A 9566-nucleotide genomic window follows, 5' to 3' on the forward strand; every position below is an offset into this window, starting at 1 on the left:
CAACTTATAAATACGATTGTATTATAAATGAATTTTGCAAGTTTTTATTGTTGACATATAATATAAATATAACAATTACCGCACGGCAAACGTCACTTTCAGTCCTATAAGTGTAATTGAATACATCTTATGTAACTTAAAAGATGTTTTATAAGCCGCCATTTTTTGCGCTGTTTTGATTATATAGGTGTTTGAAATAAAGTAAATATAACAAGAAAAATACTTCTGAATAAGTATTATAAGTGAATTTTCAACTATTATGTAACAAGTTGTGTTACTTGGGAAGGCGCCTGCCGCAAAATTTGGCTAAATCGGAGGTTCGTTTCCGTTTTTGACTGTTTCTCAATGATGCGGGCATTGTTTTTATAACTTTTTTAGTGTTTTGAAAAGCTTAAACCTTCAGCTTTCCATAAGTGGGTTCAGAATTTGAATTCGTTTTCGTAAACACTGCGAAATAACGCTGCATTTATGTAAACGGTCGGCACCGGGCCAAGCACCGGGCCCAGTGCGCAAAAGTGGCATGCAGGCATGCATGCAGGCAAAAGTTTTTGATGAATTTCCTCTAAGAGTTACGTCTGTTTGTCTGTGCCGATTCGTTCGTTGAGGGCTTGTTACATGGGCTATCCTGATGGTTGGATGTGAAAAATGAAAAGCGGTTGAAGTTGGATAAGAACGTGAAGAAGATAGTTTTCGTTTCGTACCCGGAAGGGTGAAACTCGAGGTGAAAGGCGTACCGTTTTCTAGGTCTGTTACGAGCTGGAGTTCGAGGTGGCCGGGAGCCATTACTGTCTATTTAAACTCCCATGTGTAGCGAATAACAGATTAAAACATAACTTTATTTACACTAATAAATAAAATGTACAATACAAAGACGACACGTTACTACACGAAAGTCGTCTGGATTGAAATCAGTCGAGACACCAAGTTTTTGGAGTCTGGTTACACGAGTGACTCCAAGCAGGCAATGGAAGCTGAATAGGAACTTTAATCGCCATGGTCGGCGTTACTGAAAGAGGAGGCGTCTCCTGGCATGGTCAAGGACAAGACGGTGCCCGGATAAAAACTAACCATAGGTGAAACCCATTACTGAACCATACAGTGTACCATCTACAATAAAGTGTATTGTAATTGAATGGTTTGCTAAAAGCTTTGCTGATTGTAGCTACTATACATATACATCTGATCTTTATGTAACAATATATTATACTGTTTTTCTTACGGAAAGGGGAAAGGAAAGAGAAAAAGTGCATCAGTTGATGTGGCGGTACCACGAATATTTGAAATAGAAAATGAATTAATAAATGAAGTTGTACAGAATTTGAACTAGTCCATTGAATTACCCCCTGTATATAGATCACTCAAGTTGAGTGAAATCGAATTAGAGTTCATGTGTTCATTTGCTCCACTCCGCATACCAAAAACAGAATGAGTGCCCTGTGTAATTCTGGTGCCGAGCGTAAAGCGACAGCCAAATTAGAAATCAAGCGTGCGCTTCGGCATCGACCTGGGTTCAAGTATCGTTGACCTCTCGATTCTTTTATTGATGTTCGGGAGGGATACGAGTTGATTGATCGGGTTTTCAGAGGGAAATGGAATGCTTTCTCCGGACGGGTAGAGAAAGTGGTGTGTGTGAAGGCGATTTTTGACCTTCGCGAAATTCCACTTCGTGGATTTCGCGTAATTTCCGGCGACGAAGATTTTCATATCTCGCGCCTATTCTGAGGATCCTAGAACTTGACTCGTCCACTTCGTTCTGGACTGCGGAAAAGGCGAGATCGGTCCAAGTTTAGTCTACCGCGCCGTAGTGTGAAAGTTCAGGTGAACTTAAGAAACGTGAAATGTCTTTGAAGTTTTACTAATTTAGATTATCTCCCAATTCCCTCAAATAGCTAGTTAGGCAAAGTCAAGTGCCGTATTAGTGCGTTGTGCGAAAAGGCGGTTATTCACTGCGAGTGTTGAACCCTGAATGCGACAGGTAACTAAGGTGCTTCCATATGTGCAAATAGTGCAAATAAGTCACGTGTCGTGCAACGGCATTCTTTTGAACAGGTTCGTGGCAAGTTGCGAGGCCCGTCACACCACACCATCAAGTTAGCGACCGTTTTCGACCCCGCTTTCCAGCTTCGGAGTTTGGCCCGGCGATACACGTGGGCCAGAGGGACAGCGTCCGTCAATACCGCGCCCTTGGCAGGGCGGCAACAGCGAAGTCCGGTTTCGTATCGGCAACCATACCGTGAGTAGAGTGAAGGAGTGAAGTTTACGTGAAGGAAAAGTTTCGAAGCGACCAGGACCGGTTTCGAATCGGAATCCCCCGCGTGAGGAGCACGCTCGCTACCTCGACGCCACCGCTGGTGACGACCAGTGGATCGACGGCTGTATCCCGTCGGAAGACCACGAACCACGTGTGAGGCGCCGTTGAGCACGGCAATTGAATGATCCGGTAGGAGAACACCCGGAGCAGGAGTCACCGCGTGTCGATCACGTGACTCGCCAGCAGTAGCTAAAACAACCGCCGATGCCTCCACGCCAGTCGTAAAGTCAAACCGTGAGTACTCTTTTTTGCTTTCCCATGCGCATGGTAAATTTTCGCCCCTAGTCTGGTCAAACCACTTGCGTGGCCCCACCGATCTTTTTTCCCGCGCCCTACCGTTCGCCCGCTTATGCGAAGTAGTTGGCTGCTATAAAATTGCACGTCTTTGATGAACACCAACAGTTGCACCGCACATAAGTGAATTTACCGCACGAAGAAGAAAGAGGAGAGAAAGACAGGTAGAGAGTAAAGTCTGAGGGAATGAATTAGCAAATATACTATATTAACAATATAGGTCACTCTTACAAATTTTTGGCGACACCTTTTTAATGAATGTGTCGCCACCAAGCGGCAGAAGAGGTACTACTACATACTAAATGCATGCGCTATCCGAATGACGTTTATTCTGTCGAACTGTCATTGCATGGTGGGGATGCCCATTTCTTCTCAAATAATCGATTAAACAATAATCGATTTTTTTGAACTTCTCAAATAAAAACAATTTCTATTCTCTCTTCTTCAACATTTTCTGGCGTGATAAAGATGAATTCGAATGTCCCCCAATAGTAGAGGCGCTAGGTGAAATAAGGTGAAGATCGTTTGTTTACAACAAAAGTTCATTTTTTGTCTTCAAAATTAACTTATATTCCGCTCTATAAGTGACGATTTTTCATTTGCAATGACCTCAAATATCATCATTCTCAATGTCCACGTCGACAGACATCGGATTAGCCAGCGAACAAAAAAATCCGGAAGATTGCCCGCCAAAGGCAAAGCAAGTGCTCCTCAATTTAATCACATAAATTGTTCGTAAGTACCTGTCAGATCTAAACGCATCTGAAAGAGAATTAAACTTTCTATCCAAAAAGTGCTCGTATGGTTCTCTACGATGTATTCGATAAGAATAAGTGAAAAAAGTGCACCTTGCCTAAACTACGCCATAGCACTGTTTGGCGGAGTCACTCTTTTCATAGGGTTCTCATTCCTGCCACCATATGCAGAGGGCTCTGGCAAAAGTACAACTCCGTCAAAGCGAAACATAGGTAAAGTGAACTTTTTTCACTTTTTCCTGGTGGCAAGAATGAGAACCAACCCTATGAAAAACGTGACTCCTCCAAAATTTCACATGGCGCAGCATAGGCAAAGTGCACTTTTTTCACTTTTTCATATCGAATTCTGCATCGTAGAGAAACAAACGAGCACTTTTTGGAAAGAAAATTTAATTCTCTTTCAGATGCACTTAGATCCGGTAGGTACTTACGAACAATTTATGTGATTAATTTGAGGAGCTCTTGCTATGCCTCCGGCGGGCGATCTTCCGGATTTTTTGTTTGCTGACCAATCTGGTATCTGTCGGCGTGGCCATCAAGAGTGATGATAATGGAAGACAATGCGAATGGAAAATAGCAACTTCTAGAGCAAAGAATGAGTAAAATTTGACGACAAAAAATTGAGTTTTTATGTAAACAAATGATTTTCTCCTTATCTCACCAAGCGCCTCTACAATTGGGGTTCATCCGAATTAGCCTATAGCAACCACCAGGGCAAAATCTCGGGCAAAATATAAGATAATTTTGAGTTTAAAATTAAAATATTGATATTAAATGATGCTGGTGCCGTTACAGTAAAGCGAGCATTCAAATTCTTCTATAGATGTATTCGTAGATGTCATCTAAGGCGCCGTCCATAAAACACGTAACGATCTATGGGTAGGAATCTGCCCAAGCGTTATGGACCATACAAAAATTAAAGGAATTTCATACCAAAAAAAAAAACGTTACGGGGGGTGGTGTAAAAAAATGTCGATTATAGCGTTGCGTAATAAATAAATGCTGCCTAATGAAATTTTATTTTGTTTGCGTATATTGGAAATCGATTATTTATTAATCGATTATTCGGGAACAATAAACTTCGACACCCCTAACATCTTTTTCGAGAAATGTCGCATTGCACGGTAAACTAAAATTGATCAAAATGCAATTATTGACTTTTTCTGACAACAGGTGGTGCTGTAATCATTCGCCAACGGTGTCTCCTTGTCGTTGTATGTGGAAACGCGAAGTGACCTATATTGTTAATATAGTATATTTGGAATTAGCTAGGCCTAGGTTAGATGAATTGATATCGATAAAGTAGAAGAAGCGAAGGGATAGAAATTGTAATAAATGAATTGAAATAGATGTGGAATTGGTTTTTCTCGATGCGATAAAATAAATGAGTAGTTTGAGCCTAAGTGTCGTTGAGTCGTTCCTTTAGTGGGAGAGATCTGAAGAGGTAAATGTAGAAGCAGTTTCACGTTTCCGGTAGTTTTTTTAGGTTTTGGAGGTAATTTTCTGGGGAGGTTGGCCCTCAATCCAACCGAGGGACATTTCTTCAATCGAACGAAGATTCGTTCGAGGTGTTTGAGTCTTGTTTTCTCGTGATGATAACCGTCGCGAGCCTTACTTTGTCGCCGGCGGAAATCAATTTCACGTACACCAATTTCTTTATTTGCACGACTTCGGTCGTGAGGCAATTCGTTTCCCTGATCAGCCAGCTCGTTTCCCGCCCATTCATTTGGGAAAAACATGAACCCTACCCTGAAGGGTCTCAATAAGGTCGGGCAACCATCAATCTCGGTAAGTGGTCTCCCTCGGGAGTGGCGCTTAAGCCATTTTTACTTGTCACCGGGAAACTCGCAAGGCTGTCGGGTTACAATAAAGTGTATTGTAATTGAATGGTTTGCTAAAAGCTTTGCTGATTGTAGCTACTATACATATACATCTGATCTTTATGTAACAATATATTATACTGTTTTTCTTACGGAAAGGGGAAAGGAAAGAGAAAAAAGTGCATCAGTTGAAACATAAAGTCAATAAAATGTTTAAATAAGTGGTATACCAGGTGTCCTAATGAATGCAGACGATCCAAGAGATCCAAGAGATATGGCGGGCTAGGTATGTAGAGTGCGATGAGAGGAATACGAATGTAGGTTAACCCGGAAAGACGCAGGTCAGATTTCCGTAAATCAGTGGATGAGTTCAACACTATTCTTTCTGTATTTGCATTTAGAGGAGTTTTCTCATGTGAACTTGCCTTCGACCACAACCGAATCAAATGCGAATGACGAAATTTATCTTTGATGTAGTCATCTTGTTCCATCATGCCGCTCAAAGTTTGCCTCAAATAATGCTTAGTTTTGCAAAATCCGGTTATCTGGCTGATGGGACATGGGAGCCTAAGATTCAACCACAGACAAACAGACGTCTCACTCTACTCACTTCCCATCGTTTCACCTTTTAACGGATTATTCAAATATTCCGTAGTTCGCAAATCGCTCGCTCATGGCGCTCGCATCGTTTTTGCTCCTGTTTGACGTTTGCTCACTACCACCATCTACTCAGTAGATTTGCGTACCACAGCATAAATTAGCATTGGGCGATTATGTTTGCGTGACGATGATTTTTATCGCATTTTCTTCCAAAAGCACGTCTGTTTGTCTGTGCTTCAACTGTTAATGCAGAGACTACTCAGACTTAGACGTGGGCGATCCTATATATGAAGGGTTGTCCAAGACGCTCTGGAGAATTTCCAAAGTGCGTTCTAATAATGTTGAACTTGATAGGTTCTATTCCGCACTATCAAAGATAGTACTATTTAACTAAATCTATGTGAAGCCATAGAGCAAATCTCTGTGAATCTTCACAAAGATCTGAGTTAAGACTATTTACTCAGTTTTATTGATATGACCTAGTGTCAGCAGTTTGGACGAAAGCCTCGCCTGTTTTATTTTGTCCTTTCCAACACTACTTCCTCTCAATAAGTGACCTCTAATAATGTTAGAACAGCACCCGTTCGCTCGTTGTGCAAACCCGCTCATTGCAAAATACGACACGTGTTTTGCTAAAGATTTAGTGAATAGTCCATTTTACGAGCCGATTTTATGAATGAATTTTGACAGGAGGTAGCGTCCAATAACCCGTGAAAATCAATATCATTATCAACATTGTTGTCATTTCGTAAAATGGCTTATACAAACGGCAGTTTTTTTCTACCGCAAAAAGGCAGAAATTTTATGAAGATTTCTGGCAGCACTGCTCCAACAAACACGATGACGATGATCAGCCGTTTTCACATCGGAGTTTCTTTTTCTTCTGCCTCTGCGGATGATTCACGCTTTTTCACGTACTAAATCCAAGCACTGAAATCACTGAATATCGCCCTAATTCGCTCTTTTCGAATCTTGTTATGGGCCTTTTCATTTGACGTCTTAAATCAGCTGATTTTTCGGGCGTTTGACAGTTCTTCTATGAAGATGACACTTTCTTGTTAGCATCTGTTGTTCAAGCTTTGTAAACAAATGCATGCACGGAACTGTCACATGAAAAGGCCTATTAATAAATCTAGCGTAACATTTGAAAAGGGCCTATCTGCAAAATGTAAACAAACCCGATTTTGAACTATTCCTATCAATATCTACCTAAGCTATCCCATAACACCTTAATCAATGAGAAAAGAGCTATTTTACCCGTATTTTAAATAAATTTTAAAAGGGCCTATCTGAAATTGAATAATCTTTTAGGGCCTAACTGCATTCAAAAGGGCCTAACTGAAAATTTCCTTTCAAATCAGATAGGCCCTTTTGTAAATTTTGATTATTTTTCATATTTTCCAATAATTTTTAGTAGTTCTTTAACTTTCCTGGAATTATAGATGAAAATAAATCCAAAATATTTCAAATTAGCTAAAATTAGGAAAAAATAAAAGGGCCTAACTGAAATTTTTCCTTCAAATCAGATAGGCCCTTTTATAAATTTGGGTTATTTTTCATGTTTTTCAATAATTTTGAATAGCTCTTTAACTTTCCTTGAATTATCGTTAATAATAATCCAGAATAATTAAAATAAGCTAAAAATAAGAAAAAAATAAAAGGGCCTAACTGAAATTGCCGACGATAAAAGGGCCTAACTGATAGGGCCTAACTGATTTTCAGATTGTAAAAGGGCCTATCTGCCGTTCATGTTCAAAATACATTATTTATTGAATTTTTGGTATAGTATGATGCAAATTCAGGGCTGTTACAAAATTGTCGATTTGGAAACCGCAAAATCCGCGCCAAGCCATTTGAAATCCGCGCCGAGGTCATCAAATCCGCGCCAGTACAAAAACATATGATATTGATGACTCAAGCTCATAAAAAGCCTGAATTTTTCAATTTTTCGAGCATGTTATTTGTTGCACTCCTGATGAAGATCATTTCTAATGTTAAACCCGATTTTAACTATTATTAATCCATGCAACTTCCACATCAACCAAGAAATGTTGAAAACAGGAAAGTTTTTTTTTCAAATTGGAATAAAAAGTTTCGAATAAATAGTTCTTTGATTGCTGGCCAATCAGGGTGACTACTATTTTACGAGAATGGGATTTCCTGTTCCCTGAAATAGTTCCAAAATGGAGATTTTTTCGAAATAATTATAACCAACATTATTGTAGAAATCCTGCTATAAAATCTGTAATAAGTCTCAGAAGATTGTTCGAGAGAACTACAAGAAAATTTTCAGTTTTTTTGTGAAGATACAAATTAAGTAATTGATTTTAGCGTAATCTATTGATTAAATAAATCATCAATTCCAAAAGGAATTAAATCTAAGGGTGATATTTATTAGAAACTTTTCATAAAAAATGTCAGGCAAATGTTCTCACCTTTGAGCAAAAGGTATGTAGAGAAGTATTAATTTATTAGAAATTTAAGATAAGAGTTTCTGTCCATACCTTGGAAATTCAGTAAAGATTTCAGCAAGAATGTCCTGCATAGGATTTCAAAAGCTTCATGTTTTCATGTAAAAAAAAACCTCCACAATTCTACCAGAAACCCTTTATTAACTGTGCTTGCTACTCCCCTCTCAACGAATGCTCCGATTGGAAATCAAAGATAATTTTTACCATGACAACAGGAGTTTATTTTTAGGATAATTCTACCAGAGTTTTTAACAAAAACCGATTCGACAACAGATCTACAAGCAACAGAGTCAACTACAAAACCTTTGATTTTCTATACGAGATCTTCTAATTTAATCAAAAGTTTATCCAAAATTTGCAAATTCCATGAAAAACAGATTTCAGAATTACCAAGAAACTCTAGGAATTTATGCAGAAATCTTGCCATGATTCAGTGTTTTTCGAACCTCAGACATTACTAAATAGGTTCCGTCCAAAAATTCTATCCAAAAATTTAGCCGGGTGTTAAGACAGAAATGACTTCAAGAGGTTGACTACGAAATTCAGAAGAGGTACTTCTCTGTTTTCAAAAATTGAGCGTTTAGTGCAGTGCAACTTATTTAGCACTCCAAGCAAGCGACTAGTAACATCATTTTTACTCAATCACAAAATTCATAACTCCAATATGGAAATGTTCTTTATTTATTCTGATTGTGTTGAGCTACATGTCTACATATTTGATGTAAGTGCATTTTAAAACCATTTCCGCAAAAACCGCGCCGAAATTATCAAAAACGCGCCAAATCCGCGCGAAACGCAAAAACCGCGAAAAACGCAAAATCCGCGCCACCTGTAACAGCCCTGCAAATTATGCACAGAACCATAAAGTAGATTCCCATATGTGTCAATAGATGGAATAAAACACCTAAAAAGTCTTTCTTTTTTAAATAGGAATAACTAATCTGGGAGGTAATCTTCTCATGCGATTTTCTCAATATTTACGTTTTGCAGATAGGCCCTTTTCAAATGTTACGCTAGAAATGCCAAAGAAACACAAACTTTTCAACTCGACCTCAGGGTCCTCTTGGGCGAGGATACAACCGATACAACCGAACCGATATTTACAACGGACACACAACGCACTTCGTGAAATATGCAAAAAATACGCGCTGCTAGCGTTCTTTTTGTTTTGGTACCGCCTTTCTCTTTCAAGGATCAACACTATCATCATCACCATCACCGTACTGTCATCATTGATCCCTTCAGAAACTTGTTAGGTCACTGGCACGGCAAAAAATACAGCCACAAAAAGTAACAGCAAATAAGGAATTCGATT

At 39.1% G+C, this 9566-nt stretch overlaps 1 protein-coding gene across 2 annotated transcripts in view; it reads right to left on the minus strand.

Moving 5' to 3' along the window:
* The window catches only part of LOC109406602 (cation-independent mannose-6-phosphate receptor), a 236869-nt gene extending 227548 nt beyond the window's left edge, over window positions 1–9321 (minus strand). Inside the window, exon 1 of one of the 2 annotated variants that reach the window (XM_062844424.1) lies at window positions 9303–9321. The gene's annotated coding sequence lies outside the window, so the exon portion shown is untranslated. The remainder of the gene's footprint in view (window positions 1–9302) is intronic. The other variant, XM_062844426.1, reaches the window with a different exon arrangement.
* Window positions 9322–9566: the final 245 nt, after the last annotated feature.

Source organism: Aedes albopictus, chromosome 1 (assembly GCF_035046485.1).
Source record: "Aedes albopictus strain Foshan chromosome 1, AalbF5, whole genome shotgun sequence".
Lineage (NCBI taxonomy): Eukaryota > Metazoa > Arthropoda > Insecta > Diptera > Culicidae > Aedes > Aedes albopictus.